Genomic DNA, 25,017 nt, shown 5'->3' with positions numbered 1-25,017 from the left:
ATAGTAATTTCCAGTAAAATGCTCAGGGAAGGGGTGCAGGTCTGTGTAAATTTTTAGGAAAAACCAATATGGCAAAAGTCACTAAAAAAGCACAAAATGTTGCCATTTGTGAACCCAGGCTCTGAGGCGGATCAGAGTTGGGCGAGAGTGTATCTTAAATTAATCTGTGAAATGTGTATGTAATTTCAACGACGTGTGTATCTGGGAAACCTGTTAGTTATGAAAAATTCATTTTCTAAGTAAAAGCAAAGGGGCGTTTCTTCAATAGACTGTAAGACTCTGACTCACTCTGACACACTATTCCTTATCAAAACAGGTCACAGAGAATCCTTGACCTATCAAATTATGAGAGGGTTGGGCATGCAGAATGAGCCGATCCACCCACTTTCAAAACACATAAAAAGAGACTGCTTGGACAGACAGAGATTCATCTTTCCACTTTCTTGCGGAGCATTTTGACGGATGACTTCACATCCAGATTCCAGACTTTACATCCAGAGATCCAGAACTTAACTACAGAACTTAAAACAAAGGCCTAACCCACAAGCTGAGAACTCTTCTCAGCAGGCCTTCAGAATCCATCAATCCAACCAAACTATTCTACAGCCGGGCGAGCTGTTGGATTCTTTGCCAAGAACTTTTGCCAGAACCAGTAACAGACCCAAAAAGCAGTGCTGTATCCAGAGAGACCAGACCAGCTCGCTGTGAGCAGAACCAGAGATCCAGACCAGACCAGCAGAGCAGAGCTGACCCAGATAGCTGTGACTTCAGAACCACCTGCCAGGAGTCCAGTCCAAACCTGATCAGACCTTGATGGCCATTTTGAATCATTATTTCATTTCTGAAAAACTACCTTCATAAAATCGTCCGTATCTCTGGAACCGTTATATATGCTTTTTCCGTAATCGTGCTCGACGCCCTCGGAAAAAGTGCTGCGATTTGCGATTTGGCTCAAATTTCTTCACTTGTCAAAATAGCAGCTTCTTGCTTTCCTTTGCTGAAATTCGTTTTCAACCTGCTAATCCCTCATTGAGCATTGCCAGTGTGACTTGAGCTAATCTTAAATATCTATCAACTACCCTGAATCTCCTATAGGGAATTAAAAATCATTTTTAGCATATTTTTCCCTTGTTTGCATACCACATTTAAAGTACTTTTGCCTGTGTTTAAAATCATCCCTCTTTCTCTAAGCTTGCTGGGGGGAACGGGAACTGAATTGCCTTTGATTGTATTCCTGAAAACTGTGTACTCTCCTTTGCATCTTTTTATATTGCATAAGGGGGGGGGTGAATTGCCACAAGGGGAAAAGTGAACATATTAGCTCTTGTTGAACCCATATCAGTTTATTCCAGTGCTGCATTTTTCCATCACTGCATTCCTCGAAATCATAAAAGTATTCTCAGCTACCTTGTTCTTTCCATACCAACTTCTTAGTAATAAAATAAGTGTGCTAGTATAACATTATCCATTGTTGATCGACATTATACTCATCATAAGTGTGATATCAAATATTAATTTATTATAAAAGTGTGATATATATATTGTTTAATTATTCAATAAATCTTTTAAATTGCAAAACAAACCTACTTCTTGGCTCAGTGAGGTCAGGGGGATTCAAAGAGAGGGGTGTTATATAAGGGTTTATCATCCAGAGTATAACTTGTCATAAAAATATATAAATAAGGGCTTCCCTTGGGCGTCCCAGACGAGGCACTGACTTAGTGATATTGCTGACTTGAAGTCACTTAACAGTTCGAGGGTGAGTGGGGGGAGCATACACTGCCACAATCCCCCAGGAGGCCCTCCCAATATTTCCGGTAACCACCACAAAGCACCCCCTTTGGTCGTTATGGAGCCCTTTCAATTGTAATGGAACCCCTTTATGTATAAGGATCATGGTGCCGCGAGACCCAGTGGAGAACCTGCATGAAAGGTAGTTGCATAATTGGATCTCCTGAAGAACTTACATTCCGTGCCAGTAGGTACATCATAAGGTGTGTCTCGGTCTGGGGAGTGATATCGGGTGAGTGCCTCTGCAGGTGCTGGAGTAAAAGCCGCTTTTTTCACCCGGAGCCCATCCCATTAACGTTCCATGTGAGTAGGGTTAGACTATCTTGCGCCATTGGTATATGTGTGGGTGGTTGCATTTCCCATGGGAGGATGGTCTCACCCATGTTCTTGATCTGTGGCCCTTGTGGCCCAGGACGTGCAGTGCTCTCCCGTTTCAGCCCAATACCGTTGCCATGCCTGCTGCGACCTAACATAACCACCAGTAAAGCAAAACCCTCCCCCATTCCCAAGTGGTGAGAATGTTGCTTCGAAAACCTTTGTGCGGAACATCTTCCCCTACCCTCCCCTTACTTCCCCCCAACCAGAAGCACCTGTAACTCGAACCAAGCGCCAACTGGGCCCATTACTCGAACACAAACCGTTATGGAGCTTTTACCCAAACTATGATAGTGAAATTCTTGTGCCGAGCACCATCAGTTAGTTGGTACGTTGCTGCAAACGGGCCGTAGTATGGATATGTTCACCCATTCTCTGTGGTTTCCTCCTCAGGATGCAGTGCCACCTCCGATTCTCAGTCCAAGGGTATTGTGGGCAGGTGGAGAACGACCGTCCTTGGCTTCCACCCTGTTGGTTCCTTCAGTGATCGTCGGGTCCCAGTTTTATTAAGAATTTGAGTCTCTAACCATTCCCATGCCTCTTTGTGTGTGTAGAACAGGTGTGTGGCCCCTTCATGGTGGACTTTCAGCAGCACCGTAAAGAACAGCGCATATTTGAGTGACGGCGACTGCAGTTTCTTTTTGACTGAGTCAAAGGATTGTAGGGCCTTCTGTACCTCTTTTGTGTAGTTCAGGTAGAAGTCAATACGGTATCCATTGTAAGTAATGGGGCCGGCGGCACGGGACATCTGGAGGATGGCATCCCTAACTCGGAAATGTAGGAGCCGTGCAATGATCGTCCGTGGTAGGGCACCTGGAACAGGACATCCTGTATGGACCCTGTGTGCACGTTCAATTGAAAAGAACTTGGATAACATCTTGGGGGCAAAGAGGTGGGTGAGCCAGATCCAGAAAAAGATCAACACTGGGGCCTTCTTCTTTCTCCGGGATCCTGAGAATCCATAGGTTGTTTCGCCGTGCCCTTTTCTCACTGTCTTCCACGCAGTATTCAAGTTGGTCAACCTTTTTAATCATTGCGGCCAGTTGCTTCTCCATCTGATGAACCGTGTCCTCCGTGTTCGAGATTCTATGCTCCGACTCCCACACCCATGATGCCAAGTTGTGGAAGTGCTGGCGGAGGAAAGACACTTCTGTGAATAGGCCACCAATTTTCAGTTCTATGTATGTCCTCAAGTCTCCAATTGCCTTCATGACGTCCGTGAGAGAAATAATGGGATCCTGGGCTCCTACGTCTGGTTCTTCGCCACCTAGGATTTGCGTTGTGGGTCTAGGAGGAAATCTGACCGTGAATAGGTCCATTTTACTTTGTAGGGACTGCCTTTTTGCCTTGTCCTTGACCATTGTGCATATATGCGTGATCTGGCAGGGAAGGGTTCCTTTTGCTGGTGCCTATAATGGCCTCCCGGTGAATTCCAATACATTGGTGGCAGTACTATGCGTGACGCGGGTCACACCGGTCCAGCAGAGCCGCCAGAGTGGCTGGGGGTTGGTGCAAGTGAATCAGCACTGTCTCCGTATTGCTTTCGATAGCGGAGTTGGAGGTGTCAGGCTGCAGGTCTCATGGGGAGACAGGATCGTGATGATGAGATTCTTAGTAAGGTAGATTGGAAACTTTAGGGCAAAGGCCTTGTAGATGCTGGAACAGGCTTTGAAGATGATACATGCTTCTAACGGGAGCTAGTGCAGTTCAATGAGGGTCTGGGTGATGTGTTCGAATTTGTGGAGTCCTTTGAAAGGTTGTGCTGAATCATGTAGGGCACATCTCAGAGGTTGAATATTGGATGGCCTTCCAGAAGAGCACTGCCACCATCCAGATGTGAGAGGACCAAGACCAAAATACAAATGTTGGTTGTGCTACTCTTATTCGAGTGGTGGGTTTTTAAGCTTTATTGGATCAGGTGTCACCCAATTGCCCTTTCGTTCTGCTTTGTATTTCACTTCTTCTGCCCCCTCCTCTTCTTTCTTATGTCACTGCTCACACCCATTGTCTCCTACACTTTATTATCTAACCATTATGGCCACTTGACCTGTTATTTCTAATTGCACCTTCACCTGGACTGTTGCTCTTCCATTTGTGTGTACTTTCTTCACAGAGTCACAGTGTGGGAAATCAACATATTTGTAGAACAATAGCCATGGTTTGTATCAGTTCATAAATATGTCAATAATAAATGGATGTATATATAGCACTTACTACAACAGTATGCACATTTGGTGCTGTAACTAACAGCTATGTCTATTACTCAGCAGGATGAATGCCTGGGAACTGTCTGCCAGGGTTTTACCCTGCGATATGCTGAGTACAGAATGAACATGTCAATGCTTAGCTTAGTCTGAACTCCCACTTAAGTATGACATAGTTATCAACTGATGACATTTGAAGATTCCTCTTAAGCTTAAAAGTATCATCACCGTTTGCCAGACTTGTAATTAGTGAGAGCTGAATGAGATGTACAGGCCGGGGGATGTGGGATAGAGACTGTATGCACAGAAACGACACTGTCCAAAACTATGATTATCATTGGAACACTCCATTAACAGAGTCCTGTTCCATTCTATGCCCGCATGACCCTAACGGGCCCCTTAAACAGTACCATATGATATCGTAGAGAATACAGAGCCCCGAATCCACTATGCACACCCCCTCATTCTATCCTACCCCATCTATAACCAGATCCCACCCCAGGAATGCCATAATATTCTACACAGTCAATACCCTTGAAAGTTGCAGTGGTTTGTGATATGAATCCCAATAACATAACATAACATAACATAACATACCCTCAACACACTGACATTTTGAAATATTGACTTTTCCTCTTCCTCAAAGGACGTGGGGTTGAAAATGGAGAATGGAATGGTAGGGATGCCGGTCTTATCGCTCCAGTAATAGCTGACCAGTTTAGAGAGAGTTTGCTCCTTCCGCTTGTGTAGGGAAGTCAAGTTTACTCATGGTCTGGCTATTGTCAGTACCCATGTGCCTGCTGAACATTATGTTGGAAGCTGCAACCTGGTTTAATGCATTCCGAATAGACCATGTGAAGAGTTTGAGTTCCCGGCCTCCCTTTGTTCATGTGCAGGCATCATGTCTTTCCTGCTGCCATTCCATTGCTTCTGCCTGTATGTGCAGTCCCAGCGGTACATCTTCCTGGGCTACCAGAGTTCTGCTTGCTCGCTCTAACTCCCTACAGGCTTGATAGTAGTTGGCCTGAGGTTCTTGTAAAAGGGAGGTGGTGGGGGCTTGGTAAGCAGTTACGGTTTGGCTTCAGAGGTTGTGGAGGGAACCTTCGTTTCCACAGTCGTTTATGGGTTCTGTTCTTGTTCCTCAGCACCCTTCCTTCTGTATTCCCAACCCACGCTAGACAGCGCATGCCTCGGGTGTTGGGTCACCGCTCTAGTGACAGTGACATCTGTCCACACCATATCACATGGATTCAGGTTATGAAGTGTACTGGATAAAATGAGAGGCTATGGGGCTAGCAATGGGGAAACATTGATAGGATATGGGTTTGCTTGCATGCCGTGCAGAGCGTTGGGGGATAGTCCTGCAGATGGGGGTGCTGGTGTGTGAAGGGTCAAACTTGTGGAAGGATGTTCTGTGGGGTGGGCCCATCGCCTTTGTCCCTCTCATGCTACCTTTCCCTTTCCTTCCATACAGTGCCAACAAGGATTAGGGCAGTGGGATGAGAAGACATTTAAGTGGTCTTTAACAAGGGCATGTGGACTAAGTGTTAAGTGAAGTCTAAATGCATGTAACCCAAGTAGGACGTGGTTTCAGGTGGCGAGGTACACAATCAATTGTGTACCACTTGGCATGGTCTTGTTTGAATTACATTTGCAATTGTAGCTTCCATTAGTCGTTGATAATCTTGCATGGGCCGATTTAAGATGTTTCAAGCAATCATGCATTTCATTATTAAGAGTAAGGAGAATACCAGTGCATTAATACAAAAAAAATATACACTGTCAGTTGCAGAAATCAACTGTTGGTTGAAGTTTAAGAGCATTGTTTTACTTTGTAATTTAGTCTATTTCAAACTAGTCCCCTTTTTTTTTAGAATAGTTGGAATACATTTGATATGCTTTCAAACAAAGCAAGCTCCACTGTTCGCCATGATAGCACTATATGCCACCTTCTCTAAAAAAAAGAAAAAGACTAAATTAGAAGAGACTGCCTTACAAAGTAAAACATGTTCTTATACACAAAACAAGATACATTCTGGCCTGTGGCAGACAAAGCAGGGCCCTGAGCGGTTTCATGGAGAGTGACACCCGCCCCTGCTATCACATGCTGTTAGCTGAACTGGACTACATACACGCAGTAGACATCATCTGAGAGTTTTTGACAACGTATGGGGATTTAACTCTAAAGTGTTAATATCCCTCATCACATCAGGAGTGCAATGTGGTAGCCTTAGGAACAGATTGATGCCGTCAAACATGGGTACGATCCCCGCTCATGCTCTTAGACGCAAGAGAAGCCCAACCTATAGCGCTAATTAAGTCACCAATAATCGTTGGGGACCCAGCTTTCTCTGTTGTGTAGCGAGTACTGAGGGGAGAACAGACAGAGCCCTTGCTTAGGAGAACGATGTGCAGGTCATTGGGGCTCAGCTCAAGCGAGCCATGGCCTTCTTAAATGTGTGCATTGGGGTGTCCTCGGGCATGCACTTTCTTGGATGTTGGTCTATTGGTGTTTGTGAATATGACAATTTGTGATGACTCATCTTTCATTCCAAAGAAATTCCCCCAGCTTATATCCATCTGATCCCTGAAGCCTCTTGCATTAAGGGGCATTTGAGTGCCATGGCACCCTGCATCAGAAGGGTGGATTAGCACATCCTCTTAGATGGGACTTAAAGCAGTGCGCATTTAACCTTGCTGTGCATTCATCTGTTTGGGTCCTTCTAGAAAGCTTCCCTCGGTTCCCCAGGCTCTAGGGTGACACAGCACCCACAGGTACTTTTGCCCAGATTGGTTTCCACAGTATCATATGATATGATAGGTTATTTATAAGGCGCTTATTACCCAGAGGTTTCTAAGCTCAGACCCAGGGATCGAACCTGTGTTGCTCTGTGTCGTCTTGCTTCCAAGGCAAGCACGTTGCCCCTGAGGTATCCTACTGAGACACGTTGCCCCTGAGGTATCCTACTGAGACAGTACACTAGGACATTGCTCATGAGTGGACCAAAGACGAGTGCCTTCTCTTTGTCAGTACCCTCAGCCATTACCATCACTTTCAATCCAAATGAACTTCATCAACAGTTGTCTTTCAGCCATTAGGGTCCATGGCAGAAAACCAAGTGAAAAGTGACAATAAAGAAGGTCAGCCAGCTCAAGACCACTGGCCGATGGAGCAAGCCACTTATGGGAAGAGCAGGCAGCAGACTGGAAGAGCAGGGAACTGGAGCAGGCAGCAGACAGATTGATATGAAGGAAGTAGCTTCACAAGACACAAGCTAGCCAACAACCAGTGCCGTCCAGAGAGGAGTATCAAAGCAAAACAGGGGAAGAGGCCAGACCGCAGCCGTTTCATCCGCGCGCTTCACTAGCAGCAGGTGCTCACCCTCAGCAGTTAGGGGCAGTGGTCAAAGTGAGCAGGAGCGGTTGGGAGCGGTGCTCCTCTACTTTTTTAAATTACATTTTACTGTTCTTATACTTTCAATTTAAAAAGAAAGCCTTCCGGAATTGTAGAAACTCGTACAAACTTGCTCTTCAGTACACTGCACTGAACGTTGCCTTAAACACCATTTGTTTAGGGGTTGTGTATTGTCCGTGGGAGGGGCGTGGTGATGGGGTTTGTGGAGAGCTAGGCAGGCCAGCAGGGTACATAGTTCCACTACTTCTTTTCATACACTTCGACCACAGGTTATGGGGGTCAGCTGCAAGAATAAGGGACTTGGGTACGGTGAAAAGGACAACTCCTGTGTTTAGTCAGAGGAACATGATTTCACAGGTGTCAGACTCTGTCATCAGGTGGGCGACACTTTATGGCGTTGACTTAACTGCAGTAGCAGTCACGTTTTAGTAGTATGAGCTCGTGGTTTTAATCAGATGCTGAAAGTGTTTTTTGTAGCACGGTCCCCATAAAAAAATGTGCATTACTTGCAAGGTGCCTGTCTTTCTTTATGCTTAGCCGGTGTTGCCCATTGGGACATTCTATGATGCATAGTCCCCAAAAATAAAATGTGTGTCTTGGAGCAGATTTCCAAATAACTCAAATATGGTTGTTATTAATGGTTCTGTTTTCTGGCTAATTATTGGCTCTTTTTTTTTAAAAAACTACTTTATTCAATTTATTTCCAACAGATAATTAACATACAATAACACAACACAATAAACTTATGCTTCCAAAATGTAACAGTAACTTAACCAACTCCCTCCCCCAAATGCCCCTACAGCTATATGAAATCCAGACCTAGCATCTAGGAGGAAAAGGGAGAGAAATAAAAAACATAAAATTAAAAAAAATAAAAACAAATTAAATAAACTTATAAATAACTCATAGAACTCAGTATTCAATGATAGTCCATTTCAGCAAATATATACATACATAAATGCATATACCGAAAATTGAAAGTGTTCTTTCTTTTCATCGATCTTCTCTTCCTGAAACAAGCTTAATACGGTCCCAAATTTAGGAATCCCTACAGATTTTCTCAAAAAGAGCTTCTTGGCACTTACTGAATTTGTACATTTGTATTTTTTTATTTGATAGTGTGATACAGCCAAATGTAACTTTCCACACAAATAAAATGTTGAACAATGTAATATATGTTATCGTTGAAAGGATAGCTATTTTGTATTTACTGCATGTTGTACTTCCCTGACATTAAACAGCATCCTGTAACACCTCGGCACCCAATTCAAGCTGTATGAAAATGAAAACATGTATAACTAAGAAAATACATGATATAATCAGGAGTCTTTGTATTCTGGGCCCATAACAAATTATCCATGGTCCTAGCTCAATGTAAGTGTTGCGTTTGATTTCTACTGTATATTAAGTGCTAAAGCGGCATGTTCATCCTGTTAACATAGGAATTCATAAAAACCCAGCAGTTAAGGGGTTACATAGCCCCAACAGACTCCTTTCCCAAGAGAGCGCTTCCATCCCCTGTATCTGTGCAATAAATACCTTCTGTGCTTTTTTATAGACTTATTATTTTAATGGGATGAAGATTCGATTTTCTATGCAGTCCCAGGATTGGGGAAATGTCGCTTGCAGTTAAAAAGTTAAAGTATAGGACCGGAAATGCAGTATCCCATTGCTTTGACCCTTTTTCAAAGGGATGGTGAACTGCTTTCTAAGGACAGGAATGCTCACTGCCGCGGCTCTATGGCACCCCGGCCCCAAGTGAAAGAATGGCCTTTGGCTCTGAGTTTTGTGGATGTTTTCAGATGTCTTCTGATAGTCCCAGGCCTTCAGCGGAGAAGCAAAAAAACAAAAAACAAAAACCACCCATGAACGCTGAATAGCTGAGCAAGAGGGGGCCCGCGCCCCGCATCAATAGACTGTGTTTAGCAGAGGCAGCCATAGCACCCGGTGTAGAGGACCCAGGAATGCTTTGAAGCCTTCCCGGAGCCCCGTGAGCCATTTCATGGCAGGACTCTGGACCTAAACGTGATTAACAATCACCAGCCCGGGCTCTGCTTGGATCCTGTTCCTGCTATGGAGAACTCCTGAAAGTGTCTGACACTGTTATGTACAGAAGGTTTATTGCCGAGCTCGTTTATTCCAGGGTAGAATTTAATCTGGAGAGACACTGTTTCCCAAGTAGATCTCTTTGCATCCAGGGCCCTTAAGGTCAGAATCTACTAGATGTATTGGCGTGATTTTACAGTGCACTTGCAGAAATCCTGCGCAACAGCACCATTGGAACAGCAGCCTGCAAAGGCATTTCCCCACTAGGGTACTTCTTCAAGAGTTTGCAACTCATCTGCAAACCCCATTCAGCCATCTCTTCTTTCTTCTCACACCATGATGCCGAGTCAACGGTGTGCCACAAGCGATTCAAACAACTTTTGACAGAGGTTGCCTCTCACTGCAACTTATGGAACACTGAATTACTGTACAGCCGATAACACATTATGACCTTTCTATGGTTTTTGCTGTTGGAGTGTTTGACAGCTATTTAGGAACCTGTGCAATGTCATGCTTGTAATGTACTTCCCAAGATGAATACAATAAGTTGCTGAGGTAGACTGTGACCCATTGGCTGGCAAATATGAAGCAAAGGAGCAATTTAAGCAAAGTAAGAAAAGGCTACTGACTTATGCCCTCTGATCTTAATTCCACCATTTCCTCGCTCACTGCCATCTACTCACATTGCCACCTACTGAGCCGCACGTCTCCATTCCTCCATTCCTACGGAAGTCCCCAACATGCCAGTACCCTTCAGCTTCACCATACCGGAAACAGAAAAAATCATCCTCACACTAAAACCTTCTAACTGTCAAGGAGACAACTGTCCTGCCAAAATAGTCAAGGACGCAGCGAGAGATCTAGCGCCCTTTATTTCAAAACTAATCAATGCTTCATTCAAAACCAACACTGTCCCAATAAACCTAAAAGAATCCTGGGTTCTACCGCTCCTCAAGAAACAGACTCTTGACCCATCCATTCCCACTAACTACAGACCCATCACCACGGTACCCTTTCTCCTTAAAATAATTGACAGAGTAGCTTACCTACAAATTCAAGACTACCTTGAAACCAACCACCTTCTTGGATCTCCCCAATCCGGATGTACAAAGGCAAACTGCTATGCTACTCTTCCTCGACCTGTCGGTGGCCTTCGACTTGGTGGATCATGCAGTCTTGTGCAAACACCTAGCGTCGGCGGCCCACTTCTCGAGTGATGCAATAGCTTGGGTCCAGTCCATCTTAGCAAACAGAACAATGAGAGTCTTCTCCCCATCGGTCTCAGCTGACCCAATTCAAACCACCTGCGGTGTCCCACAAGGATCCTGTGTCTCGCCCACTATATATAATATTTTCACCAAGCCCCTATTCGATAAATTGGACAGACTGGGTGTCACCTATACTAACTATGCAGATGACACTCAGATCCTCATTCCCCTTTCGGGCAATTTTGATAAGTATATGGCCTTGGTGAATGAAATATACCTCCTCATTCAGGCTTCGGTGGCAACCCATGGCCTCTGCCTGAATGACGATAAAACAGAGATCCTGATCCTTGGCTCCAAAGCCAACCTGAAAAAACTAAGTCCCAACTATGCCTCATTTCACATAGATGGGAACATAATCAAAACAGTAAACAAGGTAAAAACACTAGGCGTTTATCTCGACTCCATTTTATCATTAAGAAAACAGATACATTCCTTGGCTTACTCTACTGCCTACACAGGCAAACTTATCAGGGACTCCCGTCCTTATCTTACAGAAGCATGCTGTATTACCCTCGCCAATGCACTAATTTTGTGAAAACTGGACTATTGCAATGCCCTAAATCTAGGAGCTAGCAAATATATCCTCAACAAATTACAAGCACTTCAAAATAATTTCTTGAGAACTGCCCTAAATCTTACCAACAGAGAACACATCTCTAACCTTAGAAGAAGTCACCACTGGCTGAAGATAAGTAATAGGATCTTACTTAAAACCATATCACTCACTTTCAAATGTCTTAACAACGCAGCTCCCCCATACCTTACAGAGAGAATGACTAGAAAAACCTAGACTTGCCAATCCAGAATAGCTAACACCCACTGTCTAAAGATACATAGGTTCAAGTTAACCAAATCCGGAGGAGGTAGTTTCCCTGTGAAAGCTGCTTAACATTTGAATGCACTACCCTTGAGCCTCGGAACTGATCAGTCCTATCTTACCTTCAGATGCAAATCCCTAAGCTGGCTGCGATCTAATGATGTATGACCTCTGAATACCTGGAGTACTCATTCATATACCTGACCACGAACATACTTATTCTATTGTACCACTCTTACATGAATATATGTACGCTACTGTATTGTTACATACTGCAACCCATTTGTATCTGTCCTTTTGCAATGTATTGATTCCATGTCTTTACATGAATCTATCTAACATACTGTATCCCTATGAAACCCATTTGTAGCTGTCCTTTTGCAATGAATTGATGCTATGTTGTAACTAAGTCTTAAGTATTCTTATTTGCTGCGTCCGGCTTCCTACGGGTTTGGTGCGCATTACCAAATAAATAAACAAACAAATATTGGTTTAAACGTTTGGAGGTCATCTCCATACTCAGCAATTGGGCAACCCTTCCATCCGTTACAGCATGGTCCCGTCTCTGTCCTTCTACTTCTGCATAGAGCGTCAAGGCAATCGTCATCAATAGCCTCACCAGCTTTGTGTCCTTCATTAACTTCTGGTGTGGCCTGGAAAAGCCACCATGGCCCAAAGAGGGCATGGGAGGCACACAAATGACCAGACAGGAATAACACACGATGAAGCCAGGCTTATGGATAAAAGATTTCTTATTATGTACAAGATAACAGAATAAACAAGTTGTCAGCTGAGATTTGTTTAGCGTAGTCTTACAAGTTACAGAGGCTTTTGGAAGGAGACTCCAGAGGACTGTCACATATAGCCATGTCTATGATACAGAATCACATTGGCCTGGATCCAACTGGCATTTTGCATAACAATAACAACCTCTTAGCTATCAGGTGTATCGACCCACGTTCAAGTTATTATGCTGCAACATTTGGTGCTGTGGCCTTAGAAAATCCAAGATGGCTGAAAAGACCACATTTGAACCAGAATCCAGGAAAACCGTGCAGTTTTTGCACACACCAAAATGGTCGCCTGACCTGCCACCCACCAGTACGAGCGTGATGGGACATAAGCGCCATGAGTGAAACGTGGTGCCGAAGGAAAACCAGCAGTGCCTGTTAGCTCAAAGAACGCTTTGAAATCAACTGTGTTTCTCTGAATGCAAGCTCAAAATGCCTATTTCAAACATTGCAAGATATTCAAAAAATCTTACTGAACACCAGCAGACGTCTGGTAGAATGAAGTCTAGTGTGCATACAAAATTTGGAAAGATGAAGAGCCTAAAATAATGTTCATAACAAAACTGGCTGAGCTGTGGATGTCAGAAGTTTAAGTGAAATGGGATTTAAAGCCACTAAAATCTATATGTTTAAATTAAATGAGTGACCTACTTTTGAGTGTCACATAGGTTGCAACTGCTTAAATGTCATGGTTTTGAACTTAGAATCAGCGTTGTAGCTGCATGTGTCAAAATTGTAAGTTTGATTTGAATGAAGAAAAATGGGAACAAAAGTGACCTTTGGCTGAAGCCTGGCTTAAAGGGACTGAATTCTGCCTGGCAACTACCCCCGACAGGAGTTGAAACTTGCCCAGCAACTGCATTCACAGGCCTGGCCTGCCTTCTGCTGCCCCACCAAAAGGAGATTTCACCTCTCTGATTGTAACGCTCACCTGATTCTCGCAGAGACGCCGGTCTTGACTGGGCGACTACCGTATCTTCAAAGGTGATGTGTAGCACCCGGTTGGCTCTTTGGGCTGGACCTCTGTGCACTGTATGCCTGACGTGTAGAGTAAGATGTCTGCAGATAGAAAATATGGGGTTAATGAACTGGGGTTATTGGGGTGTCCCTATCTCTTTCCTCTTCTCCTCTCCTGTAGACCCCCAAAGGTTAACGCTCTCACCTTAGGTAAGTGAATGCCGAGCTCTCCATCTGCCTCGGGGCAGGGTGCTGTAACCAGTTTCTTCACTGGATAGGTAGCGCAGGCCTCTTGACTTCAGAGGACTGCTGTCCGTCGTTTACTGCACGAACGGTAAGTTTCGAGTCATTCAAATGTCTTTAAAGTCTTTAGTAATGATGTCTCTTGTTTTGCAGGGTTCCGGCGTTGGCGGATGACGGGCTGAAGTGAGTTGAAGATGGAGCCCGTGTGATGAATAGAAGCGCCTGGAAGCACGTAAGTAAGCGCTTGTTGCCTGCTTCACTATGCGCTCTAACTGTCTTTTTATTTTGCAGGTACGAGTTCGGAGCGGCTGCAGGGTGCCGGAATACCCACTGGATTAGATGTGGAAAGGAGTAATGGCACGTGAGTATTAAAGTTCCCCAATGTCTTTAAACGCACCTTGTTTTGTCTTTCAGATGCCGGATGCAGCGCCGAAGGCCTCCGGAGCGTGCAAAGAGTTGGTAAACTTTTGTCTTTCAGATGCCGGAATGCAGTGTGAAGACCTCCGGAGCGCACGAAGAGTAGGTAAGCCTTTGCCTTTCAGATGCCGGAATGCTAACCTGTTCTTTCTTGTCTTTATAGGTGTTGCTGAAGACTGGATTCAGGATGGTAAGCCTTTGCCTTTCAGATGCCGGAATGCTAACCTGTTCTTTCTTGTCTTTATAGGTGTTGCTGAAGATTGGATTCAGGATGGTAAGCCTTTTTCCTTAGGCCCAGGACCGGATGCAGAAGACACGATGAGCGTTCTGCTGCAGAGGTTGCAGAATAACGCAAAGCAAGATTCATCCACCGGGTGTGGTTTAAATAGCCTCCTGTAGTGCTTAGGTGTCTCCTTCCACAGCCACGCCTAAGTAAGAAAAGAGTTCCTGGTAAGAAAAGAGTTCCTGCCTTCCAGAAGAGTTCGTGTTCTGAATCTAGGGAGTGGCTCCAGCCCCACCCAACAGGAAAAGTAGTTCCAAACAGAAGAGGATCAGAGGCTCAACTGGCAGGCAAGTAAGCAGCATGGTCTGCTGAAGGTAAGTCCACCCAAGCATTATGAGCCCGGCGCTTCCAGCGCTGGGACTGGGCATATTTATGAGCCTGGTGCCACTGGCGCCAGGACTGGGTCCAAAAGGTCCCAATTGGGACTGGTTGGCACTCGGAACCTGGGTTATGGATCTGCTTCCAAGGGAGTTGGGAAAACCCTGACCTTTTGGAAGCAGAGATCATGACAGTACTCCCCCTCAAGGCCCCTCCCAAACCGGGCTTCTCTGGGGGTTTTGGCTTGTCAGGAAATGTTCGGTGAAATCTTTTGATTAGGCGAGGAGTGTGGACATATTCAGCAGGTTCCCAGGATCTCTCTTGGGGGCCGTAGCCTTTCCAGTCAATTAGGTAGAATAGTTTAGATTTGGAGATCTTGGAGTCCAGAATGCTTTTGACTTCAAACTCGAGTTCTCCATCCACTAGGATAGGTTTTGGAGATTTGGTTAGTCGGGTTTGAGGTTGCACAGGTTTTAATAGAGAGACGTGGAAGACCGGATGTATCTTCATGTGCGGGGGCAAGTCCAACTTGACCGCTACTGGGTTTACTATGGTAGTGATGGAATAGGGACCAAGGTATCTTGGGTTGAATGTGCGTGGCCCTTTTAGAGATAGATATTTGGTGGATAACCAGACTTGATAGTGAGGGGCTTCCTTCCGATGTTGATCTGCTCCTTTCTTGTATTGTTCTTTAGCCCTTTGAAGGTGAGAAACAGCTTCCTTAAAGGCTTGGGTGATTGTAGAATGCAGGTAGTCTACTGCTGGTGTTTCAAGATCTTGGAGGGGATCCAACTCCGAGGTTCGAGGGTGACTGCCGTACAAAAGAAAAAAAGGGGTTTTCCCAGTTCCCGAATGGACAGAGTTATTGTAGGCATACTCGGCTATCCAAAGGATATCTTTCCAAGTTTTTTCAGTTTGTTGCAGCATGCAGCGTAAATACTGTTCCAGAGTTTGATTGGTCCTCTCGGTTTGTCCGTCGGTCTGAGGGTGGTGACTGGTCGATAGTCTCACATCAATTTGAGCCGACCGACAGCAACTTCGCCAAAAATGAGAAATAAATTGACTACCTCGATCCGAAATTAGAACCGAAGGAAAACCGTGCAGTCGGACGATGTTTTCGAGAAATTCTCGGGCCAGAGTTGCTGCTGTTGGCAAGCCTTTGAGCGGAATGAAATGCGCCATCTTGGAGAATAAGTCCACGATTACTAGAATCGTATTGTATCCGGAGCATGGAGGTAGATCGGTGATGAAGTCCATAGAAAGCGTATGCCAAGGGCGAGGTGGGATGTCAATAGGGCGTAAGAGGCCTGCTGGTCTTTCCTTTTGACTCTTGTTTTGGGCGCATACTCCACAGGACATTATAAAGTCTCTGATATCTTTTTTCCAAGACGGCCACCAGAAGTAGCGCTTGATCTTTTCTGAGGTCTTGGCTATACCGGGATGACCTTCCATTAAAGAGTCGTGATAACAAGAGATTACTTTTTTCTGTAAATCTGTGCTGGGTAGGTATAATCGTTCTTGGAAATACAATAAGTTGTCCTTTACTGCAAAGTCCTTTCCCTGCAGATGCCAATTCTGTATGTCTGCTGGAGTTACAAGTTGCCTGGCTTTATCCTTAACTTCCTCTATGGATTCTGTGGTGATTACACCCAGAATTCTTTGTTCGGGAATGATTGGTACAGGTTTAGGGTTGACCAAGTGTTCTTCCACTCCCATCCGAGAAAGGGCATCGGCTTTACCGTTCTTTGTACCAGGTCGATAGGTAATTATGAAGTCAAACTCGGCAAAGAATAATGCCCAACGGAGTTGTCTAGAGGATTGGGCTTTTGCGGTCTTCAAATATTGCAGGTTTTGGTGATCCGTAATCACAGTAACGGTGTGTCGGGCCCCCAGCAGATAATGCCGCCAAGCCTTAAAGGCAGACTTGATAGCCAGAAGTTCCTTTCAGTAATCGTGTAATTGATTTCAGGAGGCGAGAATTTGCGGGACCAAAATGCCACGGGATGCAACTGATTGGTTACCGGGTCCTTTTGTGATAGAACTGCCCCCATGGCAAGGCTTGAAGCATCAGTTTCCACAATGTAGGGGAGTTCGGGGCGAGGGTGTTTTAAGATTGGTGCAGAGATAAATTTAGTCTTCAAATCCTGGAAAGCTTGTTCCGCCTCGGTAGACCATTCAAAACGTTTGTTTTTCTTTAACAAGGCAGTGATGGGCTGGACTATTCGAGAGAATTCGGGGATAAACCTGCGGTAAAAGTTAGCGAAGCCTAACATGCTTTGCACACCTTTTACGGAGGATGGTGATGGCCATTTGAGAACTGCATCGACCTTCTTTGAATCCATACGCACTCCGCCAGGTGATAATATGAATCCCAAGAATTCAACTTCAGTCACGTTGAAAACACATTTTTCCAACTTAGCGAAAAGTTTGTGTTGACGCAATCTTTCGAGGACCATTTTCACGTGTTTCCGATGTTCAGATTCCGATAAAGAATAAACGAGGATGTCGTCAATGTAAACAACAACACATACATCTATGAGCTCTCTGAGGACATCGTTCATAAAATATTGAAAGGCGGCCGGGGCATTGCAAAGTCCGAAGGGCATGACCTGATATTCAAATAGCCCATACTTGGTGCGGAAGGCTGTCTTCCATTCATCGCCCTCTTTTACTCGTACCAAGTGGTAAGCTCCTCTAAGATCCAGCTTTGTATATATGCATGCTTTTCTGACTTGGTCCAGGAGTTCAGGGATCAAAGGTAACGGATATCTATTCTCAACAGTGATCTGGTTCAGGGAGCGATAATCGATACAGGTTCTAAGGTCTCCTTCCTTTTTTGGAACGAAGAACAAAGCTGAAGAAGCAGGGGACTTGGAAGGACGAATAAACCCATTTGCCAGGTATTGATCCAGGTATTGTCGAAGGTGAAGGTTCTCAGGCTCGGTGAGGGCATAAATTCTACTACAAGGAGGAGTAGATCCAGGTATCAGGTCTATCTGGCAGTCATAAGACCTATGAGGAGGTAGAGAGTTAGCCTGATCCTTCCGGAAAACATCTTGGTATTCTAGGTATTCGGGAGGTAACTGGGGAGTCTCTGAAGAAATTGCGGCCAGTGCAACACCAGGTGGAGGGTGACAAGTAGAGACACATTCTGGAAACTGGACCGTTCTTGCTCGCCAATCGATCAGAGGATTGTGTTTCTCTAACCAAGGTATTCCTAGAATAATCTGAAACTGAGGGGCCTTGATCACATCGAACACGATCTTCTCATGGTGTCCATCTTGACTTACTAGCGTCACCTCTTGAGTGGTATGCGTTACTGGCCCGGAGGGTATCTCCGTACCATCCACCGTAGTAATGACGTCCTATACAGCCTTGGGACAAAGAGTTAGATTCATCCTCAAAACCATTTCATGATCCACATAATTGCCGATGGCACCGCTGTCGACGTAAGCTTCAATTGCATGTAATCGATCCGGATTATCAGGGCTAATGAGGACCATAGGTATCACGAAATGCGAGGTCACGGAACTGGTTTTCACGCTCGGCAAGAGGACCTCTATTCTTGTCGGGCGAGGTCGTTTCCCTGCTCAGAGTTTGTAACTTTGGTAACTGCAGCTCCTACTGCCTTCTTGGCAGGTTTCACCGGACAGTCTCGAAGAAAGTGCCCTGAGTTTCCGCAATATAGGCATAATTGCAACTGTTTCCTCCTTTCCCGCTCCCTTTGTGTTAGAGGACCTTTCAGACCCCCTATTTGCATGGGTTCCCCGGAGTCTACTCCTTTGGAAGAAGTTGGCGGTTTGGAAAATACTCGAGCATCAAACTTGGAATGATCGGCCTTCCTGTTCTGCAGCCTGTGATCTATTTGAACGACCAAGTCTATATAATCCGAACAGTCTTGTGGGGGATTCACTACTTGGGCTAAAACGTCTTTGAGCTCTCCACGTAGACCTCTATAAAACAGCGTAATCCTTTTGTCCTCAGGCCATTGAGTTTCCACTATTAGTCTATTGAAAGATGCAATATAAGCCAAAAGGTCTTGATTACCCTGTCGCAATGAAAGAAGCTCATTGTCCAAGGCCTGCCCCTGTGAATGTCTTGCGAACAGTTTTTCCATACTAAGCTGAAAGGCTTGAAAATCATGGAGAACCGGATCATCTTGATTAACTAGAGGGATCGACCAGTCTGCCGCATTGCCACTAAGGTACGAAAGTACAAAAGCTACTTTTGCTTGATCAGTTGGAAAGGCTGCTGGCCGGCATAAGAAGTGCAACCGGCACTGATTGATAAATACTGCAAACCTCTTTGGGTCACCAGAAAATCGTTCGGGCGGAGCCAGAGGTACATTCCCAGGTAGGTTGATCTGCACTGGATTCATAGAGGATGTTGAAGGAAGATTTGCCCCTGATGCGGGTAACGGGGTCTGTCCGGCATGTGACTGTAGCACTTGTCTAGCAAGATTGTCTGTTCTCTCCTTGGAAATAATTAGTTCCCTTCTTAGAGCATTCGTTTCCTGACGAGCTGCATGCACTTCTGCCCTTAGTTCCCCAAGTAACCGGGCTAGGGGGTCAGTATCCGAGGTTTCCATAGCGCCTGGGCGAGAGTTTTGCGGTAGGCTTTGCGTTCTGTAACGCTCACCTGATTCTCGCAGAGACGCCGGTCTTGACTGGGCGACTACCGTATCTTCAAAGGTGATGTGTAGCACCCGGTTGGCTCTTTGGGCTGGACCTCTGTGCACTGTATGCCTGACGTGTAGAGTAAGATGTCTGCAGATAGAAAATATGGGGTTAATGAACTGGGGTTATTGGGGTGTCCCTATCTCTTTCCTCTTCTCCTCTCCTGTAGACCCCCAAAGGTTAACGCTCTCACCTTAGGTAAGTGAATGCCGAGCTCTCCATCTGCCCCGGGGCAGGGTGCTGTAACCAGTTTCTTCACTGGATAGGTAGCGCAGGCCTCTTGACTTCAGAGGACTGCTGTCCGTCGTTTACTGCACGAACGGTAAGTTTCGAGTCATTCAAATGTCTTTAAAGTCTTTAGTAATGATGTCTCTTGTTTTGCAGGGTTCCGGCGTTGGCGGATGACGGGCTGAAGTGAGTTGAAGATGGAGCCCGTGTGATGAATAGAAGCGCCTGGAAGCACGTAAGTAAGCGCTTGTTGCCTGCTTCACTATGCGCTCTAACTGTCTTTTTATTTTGCAGGTACGAGTTCGGAGCGGCTGCAGGGTGCCGGAATACCCACTGGATTAGATGTGGAAAGGAGTAATGGCACGTGAGTATTAAAGTTCCCCAATGTCTTTAAACGCACCTTGTTTTGTCTTTCAGATGCCGGATGCAGCGCCGAAGGCCTCCGGAGCGTGCGAAGAGTTGGTAAACTTTTGTCTTTCAGATGCCGGAATGCAGTGTGAAGACCTCCGGAGCGCACGAAGAGTAGGTAAGCCTTTGCCTTTCAGATGCCGGAATGCTAACCTGTTCTTTCTTGTCTTTATAGGTGTTGCTGAAGACTGGATTCAGGATGGTAAGCCTTTGCCTTTCAGATGCCGGAATGCTAACCTGTTCTTTCTTGTCTTTATAGGTGTTGCTGAAGATTGGATTCAGGATGGTAAGCCTTTTTCCTTAGGCCCAGGACCGGATGCAGAAGACACGATGAGCGTTCTGCTGCAGAGGTTGCAGAATAACGCAAAGCAAGATTCATCCACCGGGTGTGGTTTAAATAGCCTCCTGTAGTGCTTAGGTGTCTCCTTCCACAGCCACGCCTAAGTAAGAAAAGAGTTCCTGGTAAGAAAAGAGTTCCTGCCTTCCAGAAGAGTTTGCGTTCTGAATCTAGGGAGTGGCTCCAGCCCCACCCAACAGGAAAAGTAGTTCCAAACAGAAGAGGATCAGAGGCTCAACTGGCAGGCAAGTAAGCAGCATGGTCTGCTGAAGGTAAGTCCACCCAAGCATTATGAGCCCGGCGCTTCCAGCGCTGGGACTGGGCATATTTATGAGCCTGGTGCCACTGGCGCCAGGACTGGGTCCAAAAGGTCCCAATTGGGACTGGTTGGCACTCGGAACCTGGGTTATGGATCTGCTTCCAAGGGAGTTGGGAAAACCCTGACCTTTTGGAAGCAGAGATCATGACACTGATTGAATCAGGGGAGGGGTTCCTGGGACTGCAGTGGAACAGAACAATGAACTTCCCTTTGCTCCAAGCAATTGCTAAATCAGGGGTTCGTAAATGGCTTCCTCTTGGAAGGAAATGGGAGGGGCACTGCCTCTGTGAGCCTGCTGAGCTTGGAGGCGGGGACGAACCAGAAATTCCCCCATGTGCTTTGGGACCTAAACACGCCCATCTGGAACAGAGCATAATTTTAGAATGATGGATAATTCATAGTACAAAATTGTCAAAAATTATATTAATAATATCATTATTCCTGTGATTTTTCTGTGCACATTTTAAGAGGTGTTAGGACTCTGTGGTATGTACTGGGGGGTAGTAGCGGAAAATAGGGTATTACTCCAAATGTATCTATGTTAGAAATCTAACACTTCATCATCTGATGCCCATATTCCTTGCGCACATTTGTGTAAATTCTGGAAAAGCTTAGAGGTTGTGTTCTGGATGAAAAGGGCAGAATTCTGTCAGAAGTGAACACAACATCTTACAAAGACAGGGATCGGATGGTTTGGAGCTACAGAAAATATGTTAACTGGGCATATAATATTGTACATAGATAAATCTGCATTTAAGTCAGAAATAGATTTGTGTGCAAAGTGACAAGGGGAGTGTTCTTTCTGTATGCCATAAGAATGATGCCTGATGACACAGGATGACTCACAATTCAGTTCCGCAGTCAGGCGACAGAGAATCCTCTAGCCTATCAGGATCCACAGAGGGTTGGGCATAGAAAGTCAGCCTTCCCACCCATTTTCAAAAGACATAAAAAGAGCCAATGAGACCCAGTTAGACATTCACTTTCCACTTCAAACTGATTTCTTGCAAAGCACTTTGCCAGAAGACTCCAGAACCAGAACTTAGAATCCAGACTTCAGAACTTGTAGCAGAGAGGCCTAGTCCAAAAGCTGAATCCTTCTCAGCAGGCCTCAGAATCCAGCCACCTAACCAAACTATTCAACAGCTGGGCTGTGCTGTCGCTTCTGGATAGAACTTTTGCCGGAACCAGAGACCCAGACCAGACCGTAGTGCCAGTACCAGACCCAGAAAGCAGAGCTGTGTCCAAACCACAGACCAGATCCAGACCAGACTGCTGTGCAGTGCCAGAACTTTTGCCAGAACCAGTGATCCAGACCAGCAGAGCAGAGAGAACCGCAGCTAAACCTGTTGACCAGATCTGTGACGAGGCCCATTCCTTCCAAAATTAGGAGTGAGTATCCAGCCAGAGCTGTGCAAACCAATCTCTTAGTTTAAAATAATCTAATTCAAACCATTTCCACCTATTTAGAACTGCATAGAAATCATGTGTCCATTCTGTGATTTCAAACCTGTGAAAGTGTCATTTGCCCTTCTGAGCTTTACTTTAATTTGAGAAACTACTGACTGTCAATTCCTTATAGTTTTTCCCTAATCGCGATTGACGCACTCGGAAAAAGTGCTGCGAAATGCAGTTTGACTCAACTTCTTCACCTGTCAAAAATAGCTCGCTTTTGCTTTCATTGCTGACGTTGGTTTTCAAGCTGATAATCCCTCATGAATCATTGCTAGTGTTGACCTGAACTAATTCAAAGTAGCTGCCACCCACCCTGAATCAACCAGTAGGGAATTAAAATAATTTTGGCATATTTTCACTTCATTGCATATCACATTAAAAGTATTTCTGCATGTTTTAAAAGCATACTGGTTGCTCTAAGCTTGCTAGGGGGGAACTAGAATTTGTATTGCATTTGATTATATTCCTGAAAATTGTGTGCTCTTCTTCCATCTCTTTATATTGCATAGGGGGGAGTGAATTGCCACAAGGGGAAAGGTGATTATATTATCTCTTGTTGAAACCATATCAGTTTATCCCTGTGCTGCATTCTTTTCCATCATTGCATTTCCTTGAAACCATAAAGGATACTCAGCTACCTTATCCTTTCTATACCAACTCCGAAGTGCTTTAAAAAAAGTGTGCTAGTGTAATATTATACATTGTTGATTACTGTCATATTCATAAGTGTGCTATCAAGTATTAATTTATTTATAGAAGTGTGATATATATATTGTTTAATGTTTCAAATAAATCTTTTAATTTGCAAAACAAACCTACTTCTTGGCTCAGTGAGGTCAGGGGGATTCAAAGAGAGGGGCGTTCTATAAGGGTTTGTCATCCAGATTATAACTTGTCATAAAAATATATAAATAAGGGCTTCCCTTGGGCATCCCAGACCAGGCATTGACTTAGTTGGAGTGCTTTATTGAAGTCACTTAACATAGCCCAGATGGACCCAGGTCACAGCCTTGCAGTTTCATTCTGTCGCAATACAGATCAGCAAGGAGAGTGTCGGAACACTGCTGAAAAGCAGTCCGTTAATATATCCCAAAGAGAAAGAAAAATAGCAGCGACAGAGATGTATGGAGCAGGTGGCGGCAAAGTGCATGAAAACTTTAAAGCTTGACATTATTAAAGACGAGTGTCCAAATCAATGACCATGAGACCCAAAATCTCATAAATATCCTGCTCAGCCACTACAGTCTCCACAAGCTCGAGGTACATATCCAGGGCCATCAAATTGGCTTCTGTGGGCATGCAGGAAACATGCGTGGCACAGCAGCTAAACAGGCAGCAGACGAGACAGCTCGTATACAGCAGTATAGGATGACCACTGAAAAGAAAAATATGACGATAATAGGGAATAAGTGGAACAGAAATAATGAAACAATTGCAATAGTTAATTGAAAAGTCCCCCGTTAGGTCAGCATGATACATAGCCACCCAGACAGAGACATTTGTGTCAGGCAGCAAGGAGGGGAATGAAAAGGAGGGACAAGAATCTGAGTATTAAAGCAGCTATGCCGATGGCAAGCAGATGAAGAATCCTATAACAATAAGGAGACATGCACCCCAAACAGGGCAGTATCCCCTTCGAAACAGAAGGATTAGTCTGAGTTCATTGTGAATGGATGAAATGAGCAGTGATCATTTGAAATATATAGCATATTTCTTTTTTACTCATGACTGGAGTGATTCACAGCAAAGACTAGCTTAAAAGCCTGACCCTAAATTGAATGGGGCCTGGTCCCCAAAAATGTAAAGACATGCGGGATAAAGTTCAGGATATCTGCTAGAACCCTGATGGGGAAACTGCTGAAGTTGAAAACGCACAGCAGACGGGAGGAGGATGGTGTCTGGCCAGTGCTAATGTACCGGCTACGATGACGGCACCAGTCAGTGGCCAGCAGTTGGTGAAGTCAAATACAGAGGAACAGCCATATGCACCAGGAAGGAGGAGACACAGAGTCTTGTAGTAGCATTGGTGCGTGTGGCATACAGAAGGTGAAGAAGACCATGAACTGCTGAGGAGCTGGGACCTCTCATTAGTCCATAAATGTCCTTTGGGCAAAATGGACTTAAGCACCACTTCTCCAAGAGGTGCGCAGTGTTATTGTGTCTGCATGATCAAAAATAAACAAGAGTACCTTTTGATATATTATATGATATCATTTATAACGCACCTGTACACACATATGTCTAGGCGCGCTTCTGCGTTTCTTTTTAACACAGGAAGGGCAGAGGAGGTCAATAGAGGAGAGGAGAATATGATGTCAGGGTCAGAGCCAGAAATAGGAAATGGAGGGGCATGGATATGAGAGAGGTAGTAGGAGTCAAGAATAGGGAGCAGAAAAGAGGTCAAGATTGAAATCTTGGAGAATTAAGGGAATAGCGGAAGGGAGAACAACAGAAAGGAGGGCATTAAGGTCATCACAAAAGGAGCTGATACGAACAGAGGTATGGGGGGGCAGTAGATCAGAAGAAATGCAAGAGGGTATGTTTCAGAAAGGAAGTATGGTGATACTAAAATGATGCAAAGACAGGGAGAGAGGGAACAGAATGGCAGACATAAAGGATGATCAGTAGAGAATCAATAGGACTCCCAAGCGCCCTCTGCTCTGCCTGGA

Source organism: Ambystoma mexicanum, chromosome 2p (genome assembly GCF_040938575.1).
Source record: "Ambystoma mexicanum isolate Mex_15411 chromosome 2p, UKY_AmexF1_1, whole genome shotgun sequence".
Taxonomy (NCBI): Eukaryota; Metazoa; Chordata; class Amphibia; order Caudata; family Ambystomatidae; genus Ambystoma; species Ambystoma mexicanum.
This window is presented reverse-complemented; position numbering follows the sequence as displayed.